The sequence below is a fragment of the Columba livia genome, chromosome 1 (assembly GCF_036013475.1).
Source record: "Columba livia isolate bColLiv1 breed racing homer chromosome 1, bColLiv1.pat.W.v2, whole genome shotgun sequence".
NCBI lineage: Eukaryota > Metazoa > Chordata > Aves > Columbiformes > Columbidae > Columba > Columba livia.
In genome coordinates this window covers 71,600,610-71,627,523 of record NC_088602.1, presented here as the reverse complement: position 1 = coordinate 71,627,523, position 26,914 = coordinate 71,600,610, and the positions used below count along the sequence as shown (strand labels likewise).

General features: G+C 42.1%; 1 long non-coding RNA gene across 1 annotated transcript; it reads left to right on the top strand.

Moving 5' to 3' along the window:
- The first annotated feature begins 8,698 nt into the window (after positions 1–8,698).
- On the top strand, positions 8,699–14,228 carry LOC110361861 (uncharacterized). The gene is made up of 3 exons (XR_002418722.2): positions 8,699–9,037; positions 10,976–11,097; positions 12,582–14,228. It is a non-coding gene; the product is annotated as an uncharacterized LOC110361861 (long non-coding RNA).
- The last annotated feature ends 12,686 nt before the right edge of the window (positions 14,229–26,914 follow it).

Below are 26,914 nucleotides of genomic sequence, written 5' to 3'. Positions count from 1 at the left end.
GATAGTGATCAATGCAAAGTTGTCTTCCTTCTGCAGACTGAAAGCGTGGACCCCTCACTATCTGAAATGGCTGTAAACTTCACCTAATTATGCTAAGGTCCATAGATGGGCCATGAGGAGGAGCCCAGGCTTTAAAAAGAAGCCTGGCACTGAGGCATGATTTCTTCAGGAGCTGTCAGGAGCACGGTGTCTTTTGAATGGTTCACATTCACAAAAGTAAAAGAAAGTCATTATTTTGTATTTGCAAGTAGCCAAAAGGAGGCAGCCCCTGACAGGGTGCCTTCAAAAGCAAAGATCCTGCGATCAGCAGTGGCAGTGCTGTGAGAGCTGAAGGAAGACATGAGGGAGGAAGCAGAGAGCTGTGAATGATGGATGCCAGTCAGGTGTGGATTTAAAAAATGCCAGTGGAATTGCTTCGTGGAAGTGCCTGTATGACAGAGCAGGTGAAATCTGGCACATGCCTGACTGTAGGAAGTTGTCACCTCTGTCTCATGGGTGAAGGCAAGAGGTCAAAGGGGGAAGGATAAAAGACAGAAAATGAAAGGCACAGCTCCTCAGGCTGGAGTCCTTTCCACGAGGCCTCAGGGAGCGTGTGTGGGAAGGGAAAAAACTCTTGCAGACCTGGTTTGTTGAACCTTGAGTTTCAGCCCTTTCTGGCATAAACAAACAAAATTCAGTCATCTTGATCTGCTGAGATACTTGTCATTTTCCTGTTTCTCGTCCAAGTAAAAGCCGTCATGCAGAAGGCAATGTTCTCTCTACCTATATTATCCCCTCCAGAGCCCAAGCATCTTTTCAGCTCTCCCTTTTCTTGCTTTGCCCAGGCTGGATCCAGTGTGTCAGGCACAATATCCTTTTCCAGGAAATACCACACACACTTGGCATTTAAAAGAATCACGTTTCTTCCAGTTAGCATACAAAGAATGCTAATTCTATTTTCCTGCCTAATTCTATTTCCTTTGCTGGCCCTGCTAATTATGCAGACATTTGTGTGTAAATACAGGTTTTTTTTTCCCCCTTTGTCATCCCAATTCCTTCAGCAATGCTGCGATCTGGTGCTTGTGACATCACAATTCATTACTGGTGACTGCATTACAGCTGCAGCTGGCACCAGGCAGTCTTTAAATCAGGTGGTGGTAGTGGCAGGCACCTGATAATGGAACAGAAAGCAGAGACTTGTGTGTAGATGACAAAGTGGTTGCTGGTCTGTGACATTGAGAACATAAATGCTGTTGGGTGCCTAACATGTAATACCAGGTGAAGTTTGCCTAAGCAAGATGGAGGGTATGCTGGAAGGTGACAGTGGTTGTCCTAAAGAGGCAACCTGGTTCCCAAAAAGGTCATTTTGTACCACAGATCAACTGTGGTCACCTCCTGCACAGGCCCTCTGTGCTGTCAGGCTTGCTGGACTGGGATGGGGAAACCCCAGGCACTGAGGTAACCCTGAGGATGGGGCCCAGCTCTGCAGTGTCCTGCTCTTTGGGTGAGTGTGAGATGGTGTGCTGGAGACTGCTCATCTTTGGCAGCTCTGTTGGGTAGTGTGAGGGGAGGATGGTGAGAGACAGCACCTCTAAGAAGCTGAACTGCGTTTCCGTTTTGAGCTCTCAAGTGTGAATTTAATTGCAAATATTAAACACCATTTCCCAGTAGTGAATATATTTCCATTTGTGCATCACAGTCTATTAACACCTGAATATTTCCACTCCCTCTTCCACTCTTTTTGTTTTTCTGCACTGATGCCTTGCCTTTTTTTTTTTTTTTTTTTTTTCCCTGTAAACCCTATATCGTAGCTATGCCTAAGTAGCTGCAATGAAGTGAAAAAATGTTTTCAGGTAGGAGGGGAAGTAGGGAGGGAGAAACCCCATGTGCACCCCTATGATGACAGTGGCAGCCTTGGTTTACATGTGCAGGTTACCACCATCTAAGGCAGTGAACATTCGCCTTGATGTAGGAGACTGGAAACACGGTGAGTGCTGAGCCTATATAATGAACCATTGATTTGCAGCAGGGCCAGGCTACTCGCTAAAGTATGTGCAAATGTGTCTGACTGTGATGTTTAAACATGCCAGTTGTGTGGTTGGCTGCCAGGATGCCTCAACCAGCTGCCTGTGGGGTAGCCTCCAGGTGGCAATGGCAAGTACTGTGACAACTGCCATGGATGAGCACAGGCCCCTTGCACCTCTCTAAAGGAAGGGAACTCAGCTGCCAGCTGGGTCCTCTCAGCTCCTCTCCTTGTTCCTCTTTGCCCCCAGCAGGAGTCAATTACTTACAGCCTCACAGGTTTGGGCACGAAGCACTCACAGAATCACAGAATGGTTGGTGTTGGAAGGGACCTCTGGAGATCATGTAGTCCAACCCACCCACTAAGGCAGGCTCACCCAGAGCAGATCGCACAGGAATGTCTCCAGAGAAGGACACTCCACAGCCTCTCTGGGCAGCCTGTTCCAGTGCTCTGGCACCCTCAAAGTAAAGAAGTTTCTCATGTTTAGATGGAGCTACCTGTGCTTCAGTCCGTGCACTTATCATATCGGACACCACTAAAAAGGGTCTGGTCCCATCCTCTTGACACCCACCCCTGAGATATTTATAAGCATGGATAAGATGCCTTCTCAGCCTTCTCTTATCCAGGTTGAACAGACCCAGCTCTCTCAGTCTCTCCTCAGAAGAAAAACCAAGAGAGCAGGGTCAGTCAGGGCAATCCCACGTGCCCCAGCCATGTGGCTGCCTCTCTAGAGCAGCCAGGGGTCATTTTGTGCTATTGAGGCAGAAGCTTCCCCCCCACCAGCAGCCCAACTGCCCCTTACTTTGCAGGGGTGAAGGCAGCAGCTCTGGGTGTAACCGCAGGGGCTGGGCATTCTTTCTGGAAGACAGGAGCTATGAAAGCTGTGAGGGACATAGACATCACTCTCGCAGGGTTCCTGTCTTGTTGGGAGGACGGGGAGAAGGTGGGGGCTGGTGGGAGGTCTCCCTGGCAGGCAGGGGGTTGCCTTACCCTTTCATTTTGGTCAAGATAAATGAATAGCAAAGGGAAAAGAGACCTCCTTGAAAGTGTGTGTCTGCTGCTACCCTGTCCTTCAGCTGGTGCACTTAACAGGAGTTTGTCTTTCCACATCCTAACAGTACCACAGTGTCAGCATATAAGCTGAGCTCTCCTGTCTGTTCCTCCCCTTCTCACTTTTGCTCCTCAAAAAAAGGTAAATGTTAGCTGAAATTTTTTTTAAAAAAATTTTTATTTGGCCTCTGAGAATTTTGATGATACTTGGGCCATGTTTCTGCAGGTTCGTCAGCAGCTAGAAATTTCTCTCCTTATTGTCAACTGAGGCTGTGCTTTCAGCTTGTGACCATGGTCTAGGCTACAGGGAATAGCATAATGTCTTGCTGTTGATGAAGAACAGTAGGGCTGCAGAGCCAATAACCAAAAGAGAGGGGTTTGCCCCCAAACATCCTGATTTTCACGTGGAGGGAAAGGGAGTTGCAATTTCCTGGGTATGTCAGATAAATATGGAGCTGGTAATCTTTCATAAGGCCAGACTTGCTCATCACCAATATTGTCTTACATACGGTGTGGACCTAGGTTTTATTTTTTTCAGTCTGGGTAGATGAAGCAGAGGCTGGGAATGAGCCACCAGTCTGGCTCTGTTGTGACACTGTGGTGAAAAGGTATGTGGCTCATGGGGTGCTCTCTGTTGGAGCCCACCCCCAGTCACACATTTTGGCTTCAGGAATAGACATATCTGCAGAGATGTATTTCTTTTTTTTTCTGTATTGTTTGTACTGGAGTGAACCTCACATCCCACTTAAGTCAATGCTGTTACATCAATGTAAAAATGAAAAAAGAAAAACAAAACCAACCAAACAACAAACCCCCCACCAAAAAAAAAAAAAAACCACCACAAAATTGCAAGGAAAAGGAGGAAATGGTTTTGGTATTTCTTTTTCTGGGAGCTAAAACTCTATCTTTTTTAGTCTTTGAAAATGATAATAGTTCTGTTGACAAACATTAAACCTACGAGCATTCACTGCCTTTTAGCAAAGCTTAAAGTTAAAATCAAACATATTTTTTTTTTTAAAATGGCAGTTTGTGGTAACAGACTACATGGCATGTAAAAAGGGAATGGCTGAAATTTTTTCTTTCCTGGTGACTCTTTTATGTCATGTGGTGGTTTGGTCCTTATTTACTGCACCAGGACATGCTCACTTCTTAAAATAACACAGAGAGGACAGACAAGCAGTCACAGTAAGGTCATTAGTGCAATGTCAGTTTTCCAATAGAGATATGAAGATATTAGCTATATCTGTGGATATGAAAAAAACACATTATCACCTAGTGCCGCTCAAAAACTAGCCAATTTATTTATGTTGTTCGTGGGTTAGATGTCTATTGCTAGGATTTATGGCAAACATCTGAACTAAAGGTAGTTGTAGGTTTGACAACAAAAGTGATAAAGAAGCTGTGAAGGGCAATGAAAATTGATGGGGAGAGAGAGTGATGAACAGCAAAAGTGCCATTACGGTCAAGTGATGGGCTAGAAGGTGGAAGAGAAAGAGAAATGGTCTGCAGTAATTTGAGTACCTCCAAACCACCTTGTTCAGCTGCCTGCGGGCATCTGCTTACTTTATTTACTGTTGCACTTCTTGGTAATGCCACTGCAGTTGAACAAAATGTCTTCAGTGTCTATGCTCATGTCTTTTTGTTTGGGAGATGAAATTATTACCTCTTTTCTCTCTTTTCTAAGAAGAAAAGGAAAATATCCCCAATGTAAGCAAAGCAAGACTGTAGCTGCTAGGAAAAAGAGCTAAAATGAATGCCAGCTTTTAACTGAAAAAAATACTCTTCAGTGAAGAAGGCAAAAAGGATCATTTTTTATGGACAGAAGAGGGGAAATGGTGTTTTTGATGGTAGGTGGATTGTTCAGTGGATGTAGGCTTTCTACTGGGATCAAAGCTCTCAGGGAGGGCTTGCAAGTTTGTTATTTTAACACAAGAAGGGTGCAGGTGAATTGGTTTCTCATGCAGTTTATTAAAAAAAAAAACACAAACCCGACCAATCCCTTTACATATACAGTGTTTTTACTTGTGGCTGCCTCTGATGATAAAGCAGTTACTTGTGGAGGCAGCTGCACTTTGTCAGGCATAATGTGGTCAAAATCCAGCCACTAATGAAAGAAAAGGGTAAGAAAAATGTAGCAGCCTCTCATGTCACTTGTGAAGTTTTGATGACTTAAAATGTCAAAAAGATTGGATGCAGCATTTAGGGAGAGTTTTCAAAAGATTCCTTCCCCCTGCCCCCCCCAACTTCTGTGACCCTGATACTGCTACCTAGTGCTGGTAGTTGTAACAAAAATGTGAACTGTGTTCTGTTTTCTTTAACAAGTTTAAGATATGGAGGGCAAGTGAAGATAGAGGATGCTGGAAAGGAAACTACAGAAACTTCAGAAAAGGGAAAATTTCAGACTGAAGAAATGCTATTAGATTTGGGAAATTCTGCTAGCTGAAATTCTGTTAAGCTCAGAGCTCTGGGTAGCACCACAAGAAAAGTCTCCTTTTTGCTCTTTTCCCATTTTATTTGTTTTGATTCTAAACTTGCCAGAAAGGTAGGAGGTGGACAGATGCGCTCTGTCAGACATAGCAGGAGTGGGTTATGAAACTTATAAGTGCTTCTTGTCTGCTTCAGCATAAAGTCAGCCAGCAAATTGAAATCTCCTTCAACAAGGATTTAAATTAAATTGATTGCCTTTGCATTGGGGCAAACCAGGAGCATTCATATAATCAATTAATGTGGCTCAGCTTTGGGGATGACAGTCTCCAGTTGAGACAATAATGAACAGATGGGGCTCGTAGCTTATTAAATTGCTGCCTCTGTGGCATCTGTGCCATGGACTAAAATGCAGGTGGGGTCATGGTTTGCATAAATGTATTGCATGATCTTTGGGGAATCTTTCAATTGCTTTTTGCCTCAGTTTCCTTTCTTTGAGAAAGTGTTTAAAACATGAACTCTTCAGTGCCTATTTAGGAAGATGATTCTCTCCCAGTGGCTCAGACCTACATCTGGAGTTGCTGACAGTAAAATAATATTGGTTAGATGTGCTATTTTAATAATGCTTTTATGCTGATGTAAACCCCTAGTTTAGATGCAGCTATACGGGAAAAAAACAAAAAAAGAAGTGCAGCTTTCTACTGGTTATCTACATTCTTTTTGAGAAGTGGTATTCTTCCTGCAAAAATGAGGGAGTGGTATTGCCTGCATGATATGTCAAAAGCGAATGTCAGTGCACTCTGCCTCAAGCTCTGAAATGACCAGATGTGACATGGATAGATGAGTGCGTTGCTAAACCTGAGGCAATAGATATTTCTGAGAGGAAGGGTGTATTAACTGAAGTTTGGCTCTGTGGCCATTCAGCTTATAGATGGGCAGCTGGCAGAGAGAGCTCATATCTGTGTCACATACCAAGGGAAGATGTATCTCCCGTCTCATCTAGACAGGCTTGCCCATATAATCACACTTGAAAGCCTCTTCTAGCACAGACTAGGCCTGAGCAGATCTCTCACCCCAGCTGCAGTACGTTACCAAGCTCACTTGTGTCTTTTAACTGCTTTAATGTAATTGCTACTGTTAATAATACACTGACAAGCTCTTTTTAAATAACTGTAAGGCTGATAGGCTAGTATCGGTTGGATGCTTCAAAGTCTGACTAACAGCGGGGAGAAGGAGAACAGCTCCATTCTCAGCTTCTCGTGCAGAGAAGGGCTGGCGCAGGGAAGAGGGGATGGAGGGCTAACACGAGGTACCATGATGCCTCAGGGGCTTTCTGCAGAGCATTTGCTGAGTGACTTGCCTGGTTTCTTTAGAAAAACACACGCTTGCATGCTGACAAGTAAAATTTTTGGGCTGTGCTAGTCCTCTTGACTCAAAGAAGGATTTCAGTTGGTTGAAGTTTCTGCTCTCTCTATGTTTGAAGCCAGCGGCTTGCAGAGCCAGAGTGGGAAAGGATCCCCAAGTCCAACCTGCCCCTCTGTTTGCCCTCCTTAGGTGGGCTGGGCTGCTGCCCTGCTAATTAGGCAGACTGCCCACAGAGATGTGCTGGCAGGTGAAAGAGAAGCTGTAACTCCATGTGCTATCCCCAGGGGCCTGTTGTTTAACCCAGGCCCCTCAGTGCCTACTGTTGGGATGGTCTGTTTGTGTTGGTTTTACCCATAAATGGAGCATCTCAAAAGGGGACATAGACAGAAGGTTGGGACCCATGGGAGCACTGAGGCCAGTGATGAGAGCAAAGATGTTGGCATGAGCAGGTGAGGGGTGTCCAGGGTGAGGAGAAGGCACCTGTGCTCTAATGCCCTGGGTGAAATCCTCCCACTTGAGAAGGTTACTATGAAGGAAGGAAATCTGAATCTGGCATGTCTCCAAGGCTGGGACCTAATGTTTCACTTGAAAGGCTTCAGTGGGGAGCAGTTGTTCCCTGCCAACACTGTCAGCTGTAGTGTGCTTCTGTAAACTGAGTTTTTTAGTAGAATGCATGATAGCATCAGTGTGTGGATGTGGCACTCTGATATTTGGTAGTGTTCCCCATCAAATGAGTGTGGGAGAACAAGGTAATAAGACAAGGAGAGGGAAGCCTGGCATGGATATAAACTGTAAAAGATCTCAAATTTTACTTGTGCATTTTGGCCCAAGTAACAGAATTATTTTTTGGATGATCTGACATGTTTATATGAGAACAAAATGAGTTTCCAGCCAGCATGGACATTTAGAGTCATTTTTGAATCCCTTTCAAAGCTTCATTAATATCTGCAATTACAGTCAGCTACAGTGCACTTGACCCAGAGTGCCAGTGTCACCAGGCTAAGCTAAATGAATAAAAAGACGTTTTATCATGCACTCTGACCCTGCTTTGGCTACAGACACAGGGGTTGAGTAAAAAGGTCTATCTGCACCAGGCAACCAAATCCATGCAGCAATGTTATATGTGTTCCTCTTAAAAGCATTTATGTTAGCTTATAAATGTTTCTAATACTTAAATGTGATTATGGCATTTCTGCTGTATTTAAACTGTTAAATAAAATGGTGGTTTCCAGTGATGAAGACAATTAAGCACCCAGGACATAATGAAACCTGATAGAGCCTCAGCTGCCATCCTCCCTATTAGCGTGCACAGCTGCACATGTGTGTCAGCATTCTCAGATTAAAGAAGCAATTAATCTGAGCAGGGTGAACGTGAAACTGTTACTTAAGCACATAGGCAGATTGTGAGCCTCAGTCCCCAACTTTTTTGTTGAGGTCACAACTCAAATTGCAACCAGCTATATAAGTCTGTTCTTCTCAGATCCTATATTTCTAATCAAATTTAAGAGCTGATACTGGCAAATTACATCCAGGTGTCATAAATCCACACTGGCAGTGATTTATGCACCTAGTGTTAACTGACACCGTGATTCATATCTGCTATGATTAAGAGCTGAATGGCTTTATAGATCTTGATACCGTTTCCAAGGGGGTAGATTACTAAAGCAACAAAATGTCAAGGAGTAACATTTAATATTTTTGCTCACAAACAAACCTTGTGCATTTGGACAAGCTCGTGAACAATGTAAACAATGTGAACAAGTGTTTGGCACAAACAGTGCTAATAGTGACAGCAGTTGGTGCCGGTCGCACGGTATTGGGGCTGCAAGTTTTGCAGCGCATGTTTGCAGGAACCGAGCCTCCCGTCGGTCAAGCAGGGGCTGCAAGGTCCTTCCGACACCCTTGTGCTCTGCATGAGGTGGGAAGGAAGCACGACAGGGAGTTGCCTGTTTGATTTCGTTCTGAAAATCATATGTTAAAGTCTCTCGATGATCTGAATGTACTGACACTCCAAAAGAATGGAGAAAGGAGCTTTATAAATCACCCAATATCCACTTTAGTCTGCTTTTCAATTTTCATTGCACAGAAACACAAATTGCAGCTGTTCCTTAAGGTGTCTGATCTATCCTCTCAAGAAGCCAATTTCTTTTTTAATTTCCTCTGATGAGACTCAGAAGATGCTGGATAAAATATGAGGTGAGTTCTTTATTTATTTTCGAACACATCATGGTTTGCTTCTTTGCTGCCGAGGAAAGTGCTCATCTCTTAAAACATCCTTGATGGAATCACTGTCACTGAGGAGTGTAAAACAAAGCAGGCCTCTGCTCTATCTGGGGTAAAGAAAATATAATCAGTAAAGTGGTAATTGAAGCAGGTTGCAAGATTTGAAATTAGCCAAAACACTTTGAAAGGGAAAGAAGTAGTAAAAAGATCCAAGCTGCAAAGGTTATTACTGGTGTATTTATTGCACCCAACTACCTGGCAGTTAGAGAAGTTCCAGGTCTAATTCCCAGAGCACTCCATGATAATAAAGGTATTTTATTAAAATATTAGCAACTGGGAAGGAACTTTGCAAGATGCTGTAAGAGAAGCCTTTCTGCATAAACAGGATTATGTGGAAGTTTTCAGTATAGTAATTTAGTTGGGGATTTTATTTTTTTTTTCAGTTGCTATGGGACTTTAAAGCCAGGGATGTAAACAGAGAAATCAATTTTTTGTAACCAGCTGCGGTGTTGCACACCGCCAGTTATTGCTGTCATGCAAAGCTGTCCTGTCTGCAGTAATGACAAGGAACTAGAAAAACAAAATGAGAATTACTTTTCATGGCAAAAAGGGACATTATTTCCTATCAGTGAACTACAAAAAAAGAGGAAGAATTGGAGAGAAATCTGGTGGCAGCCTATAGTATTTCCCCCTTTTTGTGCAGAACTCAATGTATAGCACAGAGTGTGGATGTTATTATATGGGTCAGTAATAGAACTGAATTTACAGAAAGCCTGCCTTTCACTTTTGTGTAGTTTGTTAATTATCTGTACAAATAGCCCTTACTACAAATGTGTTTACCTGAAACTATCTGAGCAGGATTTGAGGATGCATTTCTATTAATGGGTTGTTCAGGAACTATTTGTCTAGACTTTTGTTGTCCAGGCATCTTGCTACTTTTGGCCTCGTTCCTGCTAATAAAGTGACCTGCTGCTGTTTCTGCTCTTCAATGGGAGGTTTGAAACTTCCTTTAACAAGAAGGTTGTCTACAAATGGCCACCCAGACTCTTCCTAAGTAAACCTCCCAAAACATGTTCTTGGGTGAGTTTGTTACTCTTTCTCTTGTCGGGGATGGTCTTGTGAGTACAGTGTGCCTCTTTTTGCATAGAAAGCATGCATGAAGGGGTATATTTGACAGTGTAGAAAGTTTGGGGTTTTTTTCTATTTGTCCAAATGCTTCTGCAGAGCCTAAATTTTGTCTATACCGAATGTGTTATTCTCTCCCAGCTCTGGATAGTAGGACAGCCCAGAAGAAACTTGTTACTAGTGACACTCTATTATTTGTTCTCTGTCAATTATTGGTACCGTTCTGCTTTGTTCTTTTCATGTACTGGCTGATTTTGGCAGCAAGACCAAAGTTTTCAAACTCATTTTCAGAGGAGATGAGAGCAAACAATCTTGCTGTGCTCAGGTCAAAACATAAAATTTGCTGCTTTGACTTAGTTTCCCTGCAGCCCATAATGAATTATAGAGCAGGAGGTGAAAAGGAGGACAAAAATATAAAAGAGGTGAGAAAATATAAATAAATAAAAAGGACAGGGAAAGAAAAGGAAGAGGAAAGGGGGATGAGGAAATAAACTCAACTGCACAGGCCGGAAGAAGAATACGCTTGAATACCTTGGGAGGAAAAATAGTGCAGAAAATGAGCAAAATGAGAAAATGTGGTGCGTGGATTTTTTTTTTTTTTTTCCTGTAAGCTCTTGAAGATAAATATGCACTACTTGTGTTAACACAGATATGCAAGGCAGTGTACATTCACAGAAAGCTATGTATATATACCCACTGGAAATAAAGTAATGCTTTCTCTAGCTGCTGATGGTACCTGATCATCCTCCCTTATCACCCTTGTATTTGCTTGCCTTCTTTAAACAGATTTGCCTTCTGAAGTGCCTGGAATGGAGTAATTCTGCAAAGTGAAGCCTGGAAAGAAAGGGAGAAAAGTGAGATGCTCACCTCCTTTCAATCCGTGGGACTTGCCTGTTTTCCCAGAGGAGGTCTGTGTTGTATGGGTTACCCCAAACCAGGTTTCCTAGGCTCACAACTTGAGTACAGGACTACCTATAGCAATATTTACCTATGTCTTTTGGACTAGCTTGGCATGAGTTCATCACTGTTACGTGTGCCAAAGCTCCTAAGCAAACTTGGTTAGGCCAAATAATCTGATTTTATGGTCATGTTATCAAGCCAGTCTTCCAGAGCTCTGGGTTTCATTTTGTGTTTGTTTCACTGTAGCTGGGAGGGACTTGGGAGTGAGTTGTGGGTAGGTAAGGCTTCAGCTGCAGAATACAACTCTGTGCTCAATTGAGTCATATGCTTCAGTATATAGTGAAAAGGATAAATATGTTGAAATGCAGCCATGTCAGGCTTGAGGCCAGAATAGCCATGAATCTGGCATGCAGTCAAGCATTTGAAGTTGCTTATAATCAGTCAAGAATATAGAGCTATGGTGTGACTTTTCATACAGTTCATCGGCAACAAAAGCCAGGGGGAAGAAAAATAGGCAGAACATCATAGCGAAATGTCTGGTTAACTATATCAGAGTGTGTGGGGTTTTGATGTGGGTGGGAAGCAAATGAAATTCAGTGCCCCAAAAGTTGGAGGCACTGCTGCAGAAAGTTTTGTAACAAGTACCACAGGAGGCAGCGTATTGCATCTCCCCATCTATCTATTTCTTTGCTTCCCTACTGGGACTGCCAATTAGATCTAGTTCTGATGGTGGCTTTTTGACACTTTTGCTCACTGGGAAATGGACTCAGACTAGTCTTTCATTGCATTTAGGCTTTTAAACAAAATCAGAGAGAAATAACTTCCAGCTACTCTGCCTGAACTGGATGTGAGTGAGAGCACCACACAGAAATGGAAAGAGGGTCTTGGTTTGACATGACAGTTCTCTAGTGTGTGACAGGCTTTCTGCAAATATACTGGGCACCCTAATTTACCTACATCTAGTAGGAGATTATTTTAGGCACTGTCTTCATACTTTCAGAATTTGTAGACAAACGTATTAGAGATGAAAAAGAAAATCGGAGGGGGAAATAATGTGAGTTTTTGAGTTAAAAGATTTTTTGCATCCAGTTGCCCCTGCAAATGAACTAAGTTCAGCTGAATGCACTTTCTACCTTGTAAATTTGACCTTTGGACCTCACAACAATAATGCTGCAATTGAGATTTCAGGCTAAGTGCTTTTTCAGACATAGGTTGATAGTTTACACACCTATTGTATACCTATACCTAGTTGTATATGCTACGTGTATGTATGTGTTTTATATTTTTTGTGCTTTCTGAATGTTGCAATTGTTGAACTATACTATATCTAGCTCCACGATATGATGTACTTCAGGGATGTGTGTCTTAAAGGCTTCCTCTCAGAGTTTTCCCATTGTTTATCTCACTGTTTTCCTTGCACAACTTAAAGCTATTTCCTCTTGTCTCATCTCCCATGGACACAGAGAACAGATTGTTCCCTTTCTCTTTGCAGCCTTTGTGAACTTGAAGACTGCCGGCACCTCTCTTTCCCTTACCATCAAGTATTTTCTTTCACTGGGAAAACAGTCCCATGTCACTCAGCTTGCAACCTGCTGTTGGAGGATATGTTTTCTAGGCCACCTGCGGTTGTCTCCTAGGTGCGTTCACAGCAATGCATACAGGAGTCTGATGTAAGCTGAAGAAGAAAAAAATTATGTCACTGTGCTTGCATACCTCTGAATAATGTGCATGTTTTTCATGCCAGCCAAACATCATGGACTTGTGCTCTGTTTGTGAGCAGCACAAGCCCCAGCCTACACTCTCCTGAGCTGCCACCCAGCAGCTTCTCCCCAGCCAATGTGCTTCTGTCTAGATGTCATGCTCTGTGTGTTTGTCCCTACTGTACCTTTCTCCCTTTTGGACCATCCCTCCCATTTATCATGACAAATCTGGGCTCTCTGCTGCGCTGGCTCCCTGCTGGGGAGGGTTGTGTGTTGCCCATGCACCGAGGGCCAGCTTTGCTTTGGGACCACAGAGAGGCAGAGCTGATTATTTTTCAGATGATATGTATGTGTGCACACCCACACTGGGCTTCTCTCAAAACTCCTACATTTACATGCAGACTCACTAACAGGATTTCTGCCAAACTAAGAACCTCTTCCATTTACATTTCTGGGGTGTGTGTGCTCATGAGCTTACCTCACTGCTTGACTTTCTTGTGTTGACTGAGGTTTGTATATTAGTAAAATTTTCATTTCAACCTTTTTCAAGCTTTCATTTTCAAAATTTTCCGGCCGGTATAATGAGGCAGGCAAAACAAGTGATGCCAAGAGCAGGAGAGAGAAGAGTTAATGGTCTGCATGAGGACAAAGGACTTAGATATAGATGTCTGTGTGCTGATTAGCAGGGTTTTTGGGACACAGTAATACTGCTATTTGCTCATCTTATGAACAAACACAGTTTAAATTTTAATTCCAGAGTTTTTTATCACCCTGCTGTAGATTTTTTTCTTTTAAGTCGTTTGTCTGCAACAAATGAGCTAAAATGAAGGGACTTGGTTCCAGCATCGGTTTATGTGGGGATAAACTGGTCCTGCTGAGATACTGCACTTCTTATGTTGATGTACTCAGAGACTATGTAATCTCCCAAAAGCTTCTGTCTAGATCTGGGTTTTCACTGAAGAAGGAGTGAACAGGGGCTCTAGAAACTGGCTAGGGGGAATAATGAGCTTACTGTGCCTCTGGTTATGTCACTGCAAGCAATGTAAACAGATTGTTTCTAAACCGGGGTACTAGGAGGATTAGATAAACCATTTTTAGGTTAGATGAGAGCGGTCTTTGGCAGAGGTTGTTTATACCAGTGCCACTACCTGCAGTGAGTGGTGCTGTGCATCCAAGATTTGTTTGTGGGTTTCTATGATATCCTTCTGACTAGCTTGTGAGACCTCTAGAGACCATGGTTCCTGAGAATGCATGGGAGCATATCCATATCAGCTGTGAGTGTAAACAGAGATGGGTTGCAAATAGGAGTAGAAATTTGGCTCCAACTTTCTTCTGTCATACTACAGTGGGAAAGACACAGGTTTTATACATGATATTGCTCATGGCTTTGGGAATATTATATGCCACGTCTGTAAAATAAATCCATGTCCTCTCTGAAACTGTTTATTTTGGTGTTGGCTTAGGGGGTGGCATATTCTTGATGAGCAGGTCTCCATCTACAGTGCCATCCAAAACTTCCCACAGTGCTATTGTTCTGCATCTCAGCTGGACATTTGCTCTGGTCTGGTAAAAATTATAAAGATACTAAGGATGACTCATCAGTAGGGAAAATCTTCAGACTTCTCAGCCTCTTGATAGCAGGCTAGTCTGAAAATTAGACATGAATTTTCCTAAAGCTTATTTAGGCTCTCACAAGGGCTGCAATAGAATGACAAACAGCATACTGCTTTATTGTTTCAGTTCAAGGACTGCCTACAAAGAGTCACAGCCTTGTGCTTAGCATTTCACAAAATTATTCATTTCCTAGCTATACAGAAAAGTGATTGAATTGCAGATGATTAACATATGTTGTTTTTTCTAATGCCTTCCTATCCTTTCATAGCACACCTTGGTAAATGGCATCAGAATACTTTGCTTTCAAGGGGATGTCTCCCTCAGAAACCTATTATCAGAGTTATTTCAAAAAGTTGCTCTGTCTTGGTATGTCTGGTAGACTGTCTCTAGAAGCCAAAAACATCACTCCTGCAGCAACTTGACCTCCATTGGTCAATTTATTCTAGCTCCTAGCTATAGTCAAAGAATTTTTTCTAATGGAATTGTCTCCTGAGAAAAAGCAAACCTCTTCACTCTGAGTAGTTGTGTGAGGATAAAGAACCTCCTAACACTTTTCCTTTAGAGATGCTTCAGTTTCTTATAATCAAATCTGGCTTTCACACTTGATCATAGTCAGCAGTATAGAGATTGTATCAGCCTATGTTTGGCATATAGATACTACTGCTGATTAGCACACAAATGAGATAGGCTGGTTACCCCAAGCTGTCATTTAAGCTACTAAATTCTTCTTTGTCTTGTTTCTGGCTGGTTTTAGAGACAGGTACAGTGGTGATTTTGTGTTCACAGTTTTGTTCCGAGATTGAGGAAAAGAATAACTCAAGGCATTCAGCACTACTGAATTTTAGGATTTTTCTGATATTTTGCAATGTTAATTGCCTAATCATCAGAACAGTGAATGTCATCATATTAAAAAACAGATGATAGAGCCAGAAGGGACCATTGTGATCATTTTGTCTGAGTTACTCCATGACACAGGCCCTAGGACTTTTTATATGAACAGAAACAAGACTTAAAAGAAGACAAAAAAATCTGATCTTGATTTAATCACCAGCTACAGAGAATCAACCAGAACATCTGCTAAATTTTCCAGCAGCTAATTGCTGCCATTGTTAAACAAATAATTGCACTGCGCTTCATTTCTCTTCTGTCCCTTTTCACACTGGGTCATTTGGTCTTGTTACACTTTTGTCTGGTGAATTTATAAGCACTTTAATAATCTTCTGTTCCCTGTCTTGGTCCCTAGAACTTGTAATCAAGCTTCACCCTTAAATTTCTCCTTGGCACACTAACCAGTAGACTCCTGGAGTCTCTAAGTGGAGTTATTTTGTCTTTTATAACTATTATGGCTTTTTTCTGAGTTATTTGTAGATGTTCATCCAGTTTCGGGCTCCCAAGTACAAGAGAGAAATGGTGCTCCTGGGGAAAGTTCAGCAAAAGGCCACAAAAATGATTAAGGTGCTGGAGCATCTCTCCTATGAGGAAAGGATGAGAGAGCTGGGACTGTTCAGTCTGGAGAAGAGAAGGCTCAGGGCGATCTCTTCAATGTGTATGAATACCTGAAGGAAGGGTGCAAAGAGAACAAAGCCAGGCTCGTCTCAGTGGTGCCTAGGGACAGGACCAGAGGCAATGGGCACAAAGTGAAGCACAGAAGGTTCCCTCTGAATATTAGGAAACACTTTTATCCTGTGAGAGTGACTGAGCACTGCACAGGTTGCCCAGAAGTGTGGTGGAGTCTTCTTCCTTGAAAATATGCAGAACCCGTCTGAACATGGTCCTGGGCAACTGTCTCGATGTGGCACTGCTTGAGCAGTGGGGTGGGTCAGATGACTTCCAAAGGTCCCTTCCAACCTCAACCTTTCTGTGATTTGGAGTCTTTCTTACATGTTAGACAGCAAGATTTAGCACAGTATTCTGGTGGGAGGTGCATCCAGGGCTAAATATCAAACACATGATGAATACCACACTGGACATAGGAAATGAAGGCAAAGGGAGGTGAACTGAACCACAGAGGAAAGCAGTGTTGGAGCCAGGGTAGGACTTACTGCACTACTCCTTGCTCTGGCCCCATCGCATATGCACAGGGTTATGTTTCTTCTTATAGAAATAAGACCTAGCTGTTTCAAGGATTTTGCCTAGAGAATTTCAAAGTATTTTGGTCAGTTCATTTCCAAGCAGGCTGGAATCTGAAACAGAGAAAGGTGGAGTGAATTACATGGTGTTATCCAGCAGCCCAGCCATGTACCTGGCTACAGACCTTGTTTTTTCAGAAAACAAAAAGCAAAGATTCATCCATTCCCCCCCCCGCTGCCATGCAGGGACAGGCTTACTGAACAACAAACTACATTTACAAAAGTACTTTTGAGTCAGATTGAAACCAAACTGGGTATGGAAAATTTCCTCCAAAGTCAAAGGGCAATGATGGGAAACAAGAGAAAAACAAAATGAAACAAACAAAGAAACAAACCAAAACAAAACAAACTTAAAAGGACTTTGGGTTTGCATTTAACTGAGAGATTTTTCTGTGCCTGTCACATTGCTTTTTAGCTATGTCAGTGGTTTGTGGGTATCTGGTCAAATGAGTGGCAAATTTTTACTCTGAATGCAGTGCTTCAACAAAGCTCCATAGATTTGCACTGATATAAACCTTTTGGAAATTGTGCTTTCTCTGCAGACCTAACAGAGGTTATGAACAGTACTTCTGAAATCAGCATTTAAATAACATTTCAAAACCACTAGAAACCTCATTATCTTGGATATATAGTTTTAGCAGTCATACAAGCAATGAAAACACTGTGAAGCAAATGTGCAACTTGTAACTGGGAAAAAATAACAGTACTGTGTAAATACTGTGTTGATAAATATCCATTTATCCATGAGGTACCTTTACACATCGATGTGTTTGCTGAGACTTGGTAAGGTAAGAGCAATCCAGAGGTAAGTATCCATTTTGTTGTATGGGGATCTGTTTCTGAATTTGCCAAAGATCACGGTAAATACAGCCTTTAACAATACAAATGAAGATATCTTGAAGTTACTCAGGTTTACCCAGGAATGTAGAGCAAAACCTGTGGCCACCATTAAATAGGGATGCATTATTCAGTTTTAATTCTGGAAATGTAATTCTCAGTCCCTACAAGACTGGAGTGCATGCACTCATGCACATGTGCTTATATTGCTTTGTCAAATCCCGCTTGACCACAGATATGCCAATCTACTGGAAAAAAAAAACAATTATTTTTATTAATGCTTTTAATTACTGCTCTCTGCCTGTTCCTCATGAAGAAAAGCAAAGTGTGAGAGGCTGTAGCCTGACTTAGGGCAGGGAAAGGACCTCTAGTGTCCCTTTCCCGTGAGCCCTGTCCCTCACAGTGTGGGGAGATCTTGAACCATACGGTAGGGACGTGGCCATGTCCCTGGAGAGCCTCTACCCTCTTCTCCCTGCCTTCACCACGTGATGGCATTATACCAGCACATCTGCCATCTATGAAAACTATTCCTGGAAAGACAGGAACACACAGTGCTCTGCTGGACCCAATAGTGATGCTTAATGGTGTGTACCCTCACATCTACCAGGTACAGATGTTTGTTGGATGGCACTGTGCAGGTAGTGGTGTTGACAGGGTGGAAAACACACCTCCACATCACTGGTGAATACAACAGTGCAGTCCTTTAAACCAGTGAAAGTGTGGAGCTGAAGTGTGAGGTGGGCTGGAGTCTGCATCAAGGTTGCTGAAGCACTGGCGCACATTCCCTTCCCAAGGAGCTGCCAGGGGTGATGCTTTCTGCAACACTCTTGGTCAATGGAGTACTTTAACTCCAAACACATCACTCATAGTGTGACAGGGCTCCTCACCTGGATGCACCTGGGTGATCACACACCCTGAGTTTTAGTGAGGTGTCTCCCACTTGTCCTCCCCAGTTCTTGGAAAAGACACTTGCATATTTTGTAACTGACATTTGCTGTGCCATTTTCCTCTTTTTCAGGGTCAGGACCCATGACCTATCCCTTCTTACCTATCCCAGAGACACTGTGGCATCAGGGGAAACAGCTTCTGTGAGAAGCATTCTCTAAAGTCAATGAAGTCCCACAGACTTGGAAAAAGTGTTTAGATCCTTTTTGTCACCATTTTTATTTCTTTACCCTCCCTCCTAGCTGTTTTACTAATTATTTGTTTTCCTCCTCTTCTTTACCAGCAGTTTCTGTAGGCTGCATTTTTGAGGATTTTTTTTTTTTTTCCTTCTGTGTAAAGCAATGTAACTCACTTTGTAGTTCCTGCTTAGTGACCTCTTCTGGTTCCTCACCTCATGTTCTGTACTGATCAGGCCCATTGGTGATTAGATGCTCAGCAGAGGTGATTGTGCAGCCTTTGACACCTTGCATCCCCTGCTGCTGGGATTTCAAAGAGGTAATCATTCCCAGGGACCTGCGGCTGACCTTTTACTCAAGCTTTTGTCATTCACCTTTTACTGTCTCTTTTCTTAAAGAGCTTGAAGTATCCGGACTCTTCTGCTAGGGAAAAAAGGACACATGCACTGAAATCTTAATGATTTTACTGTTCTTTCAGAGTATTTGTACTTGAAATGATATCAGACAGGACTTCTGTATCACATCTTTAATACCTTTTGGAGTGAAATCTTCAGCTCCTATTCAGAGAGCTCCTTTTTCTTCACTCAAAAACAAGGGGACAGTCAGTGAGATGAAGAGGTGGTTCAGTTCAACACCTGCCCTTTATAACTCAATATGTACTGGCAACAGTGAGTGGAGTGGGCCTTATGGGCAGGCAATGTGACTTGTTTGAAACTTTAGAAGGATTTCGAAAAGATTTGGGTGCAGACAGTGAAGCTATTCACAGTGTTAGCTGTGAACAACTGAAAAAAACATGAAGCTGAGAAAGAGATCTGAGACCTTAGCCAATCTCAGACTTGGAGATCAGGAGGAAACTTTTTTCTGGGGCTTACTAAATGGCTTCTTAAATCAAAATATCTGATGCTGACCATGAATGGTAGATTGCGGTTTGGAGTCAGTATAGCTATCTTTGCCATGGATTACAGATCACATCCAGTGCCATAAAGACTAAGAAAATATCTTTGTATATTTCATTTGAATTCTTATGAACAATAAAAAAGCAGCTAAGACTAAGGAAACATATTAGTCCTATTTAGATTATTTAAATGGCCATGTTTTCTCCAGAGAGTTAAAATTGTGTGTAAAAAGTTCTAAAGGCTACATTAAATCAATTACAAACACAGAGAAAATTGAATTTTAATAGTATAAAACCAAAAATGTCCTATAATCCTCCCCAAATCCTTTGATATATCTTTGATGAATCTATCTGAGAAAAGAGCTGAAAATTGTTTTCCAAAAGCTTTTTTTTTTTTTTTAATTTTATTTTGCTTCAATAAATGATACATTTAAAATATTTCCTTTGGGTTTCACAGTAAATAGATAAGGTAATGATGTTGCATTTTTTTCTTTTTAAATGTCTCAGAGAAAAGCAACTTGTAGATTATCTCAAATCCACTGGCAACATATGTAACAAGAGTCTTCCAGATGAAAAAATGTATGTGGAATATGTTAACTGGTAAGCAAAACTTGGGTGCTGAGTCTTATGAAAGGTGTAATAAAAGGAAATTCTGCTGCATTGGTGACAACATGGATGATTACATTTTAAATCTAAGGCTGGCTGTGCTATTTAGTCTCTCTCTTTTTTTTTTTTCCACCCCTCTTCAAAATGCTTCTCAAATTTTGGTATTTCTGCCTTCATTGATTATTTGCAGTTGTGCTTGGAATCATTTGTCTAAAAAACTGTAGCACTGGATTTGCTATTTTGCTATAAATCAGACACTGTGACTATTGTATTTTCTAACTGGTCACCTGAGTTATGTGGCGCTATTCCTCTTCTTTAGGTGGATGACAAACTTCATAAACTGTGGTAACTAATGGTAAGCATCAGGGAAATTGTTGAGTTTGAACTACAGATGTAGATAGATTAGAAGAATAGATATGGAGCAGATGTACATGTGTAGCGGTTTTTATTTCTGCTGAATAAAATGGAAGTGAGAGTTGAATAATGCATTTATAGAGACATGTTTTTATGTTAGGAGTTTTTTACCTATATTGTGAGCTTCTTGCAACAAGAAGCCTTTCCTAATCTATAACAGTTTCTTCAGATGCATATATGGAGAATTCTATACAATACACACTGCTAGATAACTATATGCCTATTAATTAACCATATACCTCAGCCAAACTTTTAAAAAAAGGGGTGGCGGGGTGGGGCTTTTCTCTACTCCAGAAATCCTCACAAATTTAGGATGGAGGAAGCCTAGATTGTGTTGCTCAGAGTTCAGCAAAACAATGCTGTTGCCCTGCCTCACAGGGAGCCGAAGGATGGAGTGGCAGTCCCTGGCAGCAGTATGCCTTCTCAAGACTTCAGGCCAACTTGCTCTTGTCAGCTTATCTGTATCCTGGGGCTGACTGGGACAATGACTTGGATGTGGGTTGGTCAGGCTAGTACAATGTTGTGCACAGCCTTGGAAGAAACACTGTTATGCAATCTCTCTTGTAATATCTTGGCATTATCAGTCCTTGGTGAAAAATCAAATAAATTGTGTTCAAGTCTAATAATGGGCTAGAGAAGCCAGTAATCTTAACTTGGTTCAGATACCCTAGAAGTATATGCATCCATCTCTGTAAATCAGACTTGCCTGAGTATTCTGCTGTAAGGTACCCCCTCTTGCAGAGGCTAAGAGAAGCTGGTGGGAGAGTGTCTGTGCCCACTGAAATATCTCCTGACAGGCACAGCAGTGCTTATAGAGCTTCTGTGAACTCAATGGACTGGGCTATAGTCTTAGTGATCTAGGTACCTGAACTCCCTACCTTTTTCTACCAGGAACACTGTGTGCATCTTTTAGCAAGTTGTTCTGTCTCCCCATCTGCAGATTGGGTGTATAAGTGTTTATGTTCTTGGCAGGGGTGTTGTGAAGAACAGGCTCACCTAAAACCAAGCAAAGGGTTTGAGACAGTGAGAATGTGGAGGTGGTACAGTCTGCAGCCAAGGAGCAGCAGAGGGATGTAGGAGAAAATAAGGACTTTTAATTTTGAGTTGTTTTGTAATCATGGGAAAGTTGGCCTGTAAAATGAGAATAGCTTTTGCTTCTTATGACTTGGGGTTCATGACATTCTCAAATTCACATCAGATATGTTGACAGAAAGGGTGACATGATATTTTTGGTTTTGGGGAAAGCCATATCTGTTTTCCTCCTTTTTGAATTCACCAATATTCATTTACACACACACACAGTGTGCCATGTTGTGCTTACCAATAGAAGACCCTTCAACACCTCATTGGTGCAATGCAGTAGTGGTCTCAGGACACACCAGGCTTTTGTATAGTAACTCGTGGTGCAGTCAGCACTGATATTGCTAACCAGGCAGTAGTTTTGGAGGAGTACAGAAGGCTACAGACTCATCCTGCAGTGGTAACCTGGTACACACACACCTGGGGCCACAGGACACCCTGGCAGCTGCACAGCCTTCTCCATCGCACAGTACCACAACCTGGGCAAGACAGCTTTATTGTTTATTTGACACCTGGCTGCGAGGGAGGAGAAAGCCATGGACATCTGTATGGAACAGCAGCAAATTTTGACACAGGAGCAGAGCAGAAACTCATAGCCACTCCTCTGAAGCTATGTAGAGGTGCTCTAATTGCTGTGTCTTACGTTATTATATAACATCCTGTTTGTATTCTTTATGCGGCATACATGTGAAGAGACAGGAGAACAGAAAGTAAATACATTAAGGTATTTGTCAGGGGGGTTTGAAGACCTGGGAAGGGCCCTGAAATACCATGCTTTTGTGCTTGGACATTGGCACAAATCCTGGTGTTGCCTCAAACTGGGCAGGAGGTGCAAATGGAGCTGTGTAAATCCAGTGGAAGTCAGAGCCCTCAGATGGAGGCTGCTAAGGACTGGGTGGTTCTGGGACAGGCACAGAGAAATGTATTGTAATGTAAGATGGAAATATAGTAATTTGAATTCTACACAGTGCAGATGGAAATGGAGAGGATATTAGAAAAATCATATAATCCTTTCCCCAAAGCTTGACTCAGGGTAGATCTGGTGGACCCCCTCTAGCCAACTTCAATTAATGGTTCCTGAACAGGACCCACTTCCAAATCATGTAATACTGTAATAACTGTCTGCTATTTGAAGTCACAGAAATAATATAAAACTACTGCTGTCTTTGAAGTTCGCAGCCAGGAAATCATGGTTACTAAAGACTATTAATTATCTCAGCACTCAAACTATGCTGGGCAAAACTCCAGTATAAATGGCAGATGGCAACTCTGATGTTACACTGAAACATTTACTTGGAATAATGTCTACAAAACCAGTGTGCAAACTCTAATCTCATTGAAACAGCCTGCAGAGGTACATGTATAAATCAAGGGTTAAGCAGGAGTGTTTTTTTTCTGAAGAAACTAAAGGCACTTTCGGTGTTTAATTAACAGAATGCTAATTGGGTAAATGAGGGAGAATAAAAAGGGAAACACAGAGTGTCTGTAAGAGATTGGTGGTGAAGCTGTTACAGCTGAATTTTTGACCTGTGAATCAAAATTGTAAGTCAAGAACAAACCCTAAATGTTAGACCTGTAATGAACACAAAGATGCTCAGAAAAATCTAGATTCCCGAGAATGAATATGCTTGGACAAAAAAGGGCTATTTTTGCCAGGAATATGCGCATGCTTTGTATGGACTGACCTCCTTGCACTGAGTTTTACACCTCATGAAGCTGTGAGCAATATTTTTTTTTTTTTTTTCACATAGCTGTGATGCATCAGAGCTGAGAGCAAGGAGGGAAAGGAAGTCAAAGAATAAGTTTTTGCTCACAGGCAGTCACATTAGAAGATGTTTGGGAAGGGCTTTATTTGTAAGAAATGGGACCACGCATTTCACCATGGTTACCAGGAGTGTAATTTAAAAACATGCAGCCCTTAGGCACCACAGGTGGGGGTGTGATAAGACTCAGAGTCCAGCCTACAGTGAAGGAATGAGCAAAAATCTCTGAGTCCGTGTTCATATTTGGCACACTGCGCAGGAGGCAATGCTTTGCAGTGGTTTAAGCCCACTGTTAGAGCAGTAACGAAGGCGCTTCAACACCTTTTGGCAGCCCCGGGCTCTCTGAATGACATGTGTGTAAGCTGCTTTAGGCTAACCCCACTCGGCATTGACTGCCCTGGGCTGGTGGAGGGGTTTTGCAGATTGAGAAGTCTGCCCTGCAGTGCTGTATTGACAACCCTTGCTCAAGGGCCATAAAACCCAGAAGACCACATGCCTTTTTGTGGCTGTGCAGAGGGTAACTGCTTGAGGCAGTCAAAGCAGCAGCAGCCAAGCAGAGGAAAGCAAAATCAGTGTTACAAGAGGTCTTTCAAAGCACTTGCAGAGTTAAATAAGCAGTAAATGATTCCACTCATGTGCAAAACTCATTTAGGTTATAGCTGGAAACAAAGCTCTGTGAAACACTTCATTCATTCTCCTCTTTTATATGTACATTATTTTAAGGACTGGAAAGAGGCAAGCTGATAAACACTGAACACAGGTCCTCTGGCTCTTTAGAAGAGGAAAAAAAGACATGGATCATAGCAGTCCTTCATCCTAAGATACAGACAGCAGGCTTAAGGTGTTTTTATAGCAGTGTTCTCTGTCTGATATATACATATATATATATGTAAGAACATATATATCATCTTTAAAAGTACATTCTTCAAAATTAATATCTTAACCTATAATTTAGCTTTGGACTGCATATATTTTATTTCATGGTGTATGCCAGACACTTTTTTGGCATGGTCTCATTCAGTGGGCCTCCAGCATCAGCGCTGAGAAACTGTGACCGAGCCAATGCCTCTGAAATTTATTGGTCTTATTCCATTGGCGCAGGGTGGCTCTGGCAGCAACATGTGCCTTGTGAAGGCCACCAGGCTGAGAAGCTTTGGGCTATAGCCCATATTTACCCATCTGAGCTTCATTGCTTCAGTCAGTCCCATGACAGAATTGGGATGTGTTGTTTTGTGTAATAAGATATTGTTTGTTCTCCTACTGCCAGTGACAGCATTTATTTTTTTTTGTCCTGTGTCAAAGTCATGACTCTTGGACTGAAATTGAGCACGTTCCTCAAGCTACACTGAGTGGTCAGAGCTGATTAATTGCATTGACACCTAGTACATTTGATGAGTCTCAGGATCTCGGATTCACTCATTGTTTTGTCAGAGACCGAAATTGATGTTTAGCATATTATTGACCAAATTTTCTCTGATGTGACGTGGGACAAATGAATGTTACCCTATCACTTAGAAGCTTCAAGGACATGAATAAATACCAGGTTTCGCCCAAGGAAATTAAACAGGATGTGAAATTTTGTTGGTGCTTCTGAGTGACTAATTGTATGTTAAATTTGGGCGTGATTGATTGGGTGGATTGTGCATCTGTGCATATCTTGAAAATTCACTTAGAAAATTCAAGAACATGTGATTTTTTTTTTTTTCAGTAAAATTGACCAAGGTACTTAATTTTTTGAGGTGAATTAGAATTATGAGTTGACTGAGTTGGCATATCACTGTTTTCACTCTAGAGATTTCTGTTATTTTCTTCAGGTGCAGAGGAAAAACAAGAAAACAACCAAAGCCAAATACAGTTGCATTTCTTTTAGATGTTGTATGATGATATTTTAAGAAGGTACACAACCAGCTGGTTGTAATTGGAAAAGTAATGTTTAACTGAATCAGATAACATGCTTGGTTACTGTGTCCTGCCTCCCACAGCTGGCAGGTGCTGACGGGGTGTTTGCACCTGCACAGAGCTGTGTTTTCAAGCACTGTATGCCAGCATAACATTTGTATGCTTCTTCAAAGGGCTACTCTACTCTACAGACAAAAGGCATCTAAGCTGGCCATGGCTGCACCCCAACTGGCTCTGTTTGTGTCATACTGTGCCACAGCAAAGAAGATTCCTCAGAGTCCCGTGAATCATTGTGCAGAGTCACCCAAGATGGTCTGCAGGCACCAGTCTGGAGCCAGGGGTACTAAGCTTGGCTCGGCATGAGCTGAGTCCGAGGGGAGCTAGAGGGATACCACTGCTCTTTGCTCCCCATCATCTCCCATTCCAGTTCAACACTTAGCAAACAGACGCTTGGGCTGGCTTCCTGAAACGTCTTCCCTGTTGTTGCAGAGTGGCCAGGCTGTATCCAGGGCTGGGGCTGGTCCTCATAAACATGATATTAGGGATACACTAATGAGCTCTGCTGGGCTTACACATGTCAATCTCTGCCTGTATAGTATGATTCATCTTCAAATAGTGGTTAAAGGGAGGACTGCGTTGATATAGTTGCACTTTACAAGAGGTACAGTGATATAGAGAAGACAGGTTGATGCTGAATGGAGATATGAACTGCAAGATAATCAAGAGACTTTCACCAGAGAGTGTTTTGTGTGATGCCATTTGGGTTCCACTGAAAACCACAAACCTTTTCATTTTCAGGTAGACCTTGTTCTGCCTTGTGAGTGTCCTTGGCTCTGGATGCTTAGTGAGAACCAGAGGAAGGGCAATCTCATGACTCAGCTCTATCATGGCTCGTCCAGCCCTGCTGGCAGCAAAGCCCAGCAGTAGGGCTCAACCAGGCACAACCCCAACTGAGATTGTGTTTTTTGCAGCTTCACTGGATTAAAGCTGATTCCAGTTTGCCTACTTGTACTGAAACCAGGTTTCTGACTGCAGCACAGCAGCACCCTGTGTGCCATGTTCATGTCCACACAGGAAACCTCTCCTGGGGTATGGAACTTGAGCTCTCTTGCATTCAAAGCGCAGCGCTCATCCTTTGTAAAAAGTTTTATATGCAAACACATAATTATCAGAAACATGCATGTACAGACAGTCTTGAAGCAAAAGCCCTGTAATTCCCTAAATAGGAGTACAAGAGATAAAATATTTGTTTCCTGACCTCTCATTTTGTTTCAGGACTGGAACTTGAGGACAATTGTTCTTTTCTGCTAAACACCCTTGTTGGCAACTTCAATGTTAACATTAATTATTCAGGATCAGTATTGATAGTTTGGTTTATAGTTTTCCTTTAAAGAATATGGTTGACTTATAGGCATTGTGGAGTCCCCTGAGGTCCTCAGGAGCTGCTGTTCTGGATTCCCTCCTCAGTGGCAGGAGCATTAATAGTATAGGGCTAATCAAAATATTTTTAATAATAATTAAAAAAATAAAAGAAAAACTGCAAGGAATGTTTTAAAATGCAGCTATAAAAACCTTACTGGCAAGACTTTTGGTGTGCCTTTGTGTGTTGGCTTCAGGATTTTGTTCGTTTTGTTTTGTTTTTCATTTTCCCTAAGTCTAGATTTTCTCTCTAAGTTTCTGACACATGACAAGCAAGTCGCTGCAGACAAAGTCACTTAAGAAACTGAGAAATTTCCTGTGCAGTAGGTGATGTCATCCAGTTTCAAA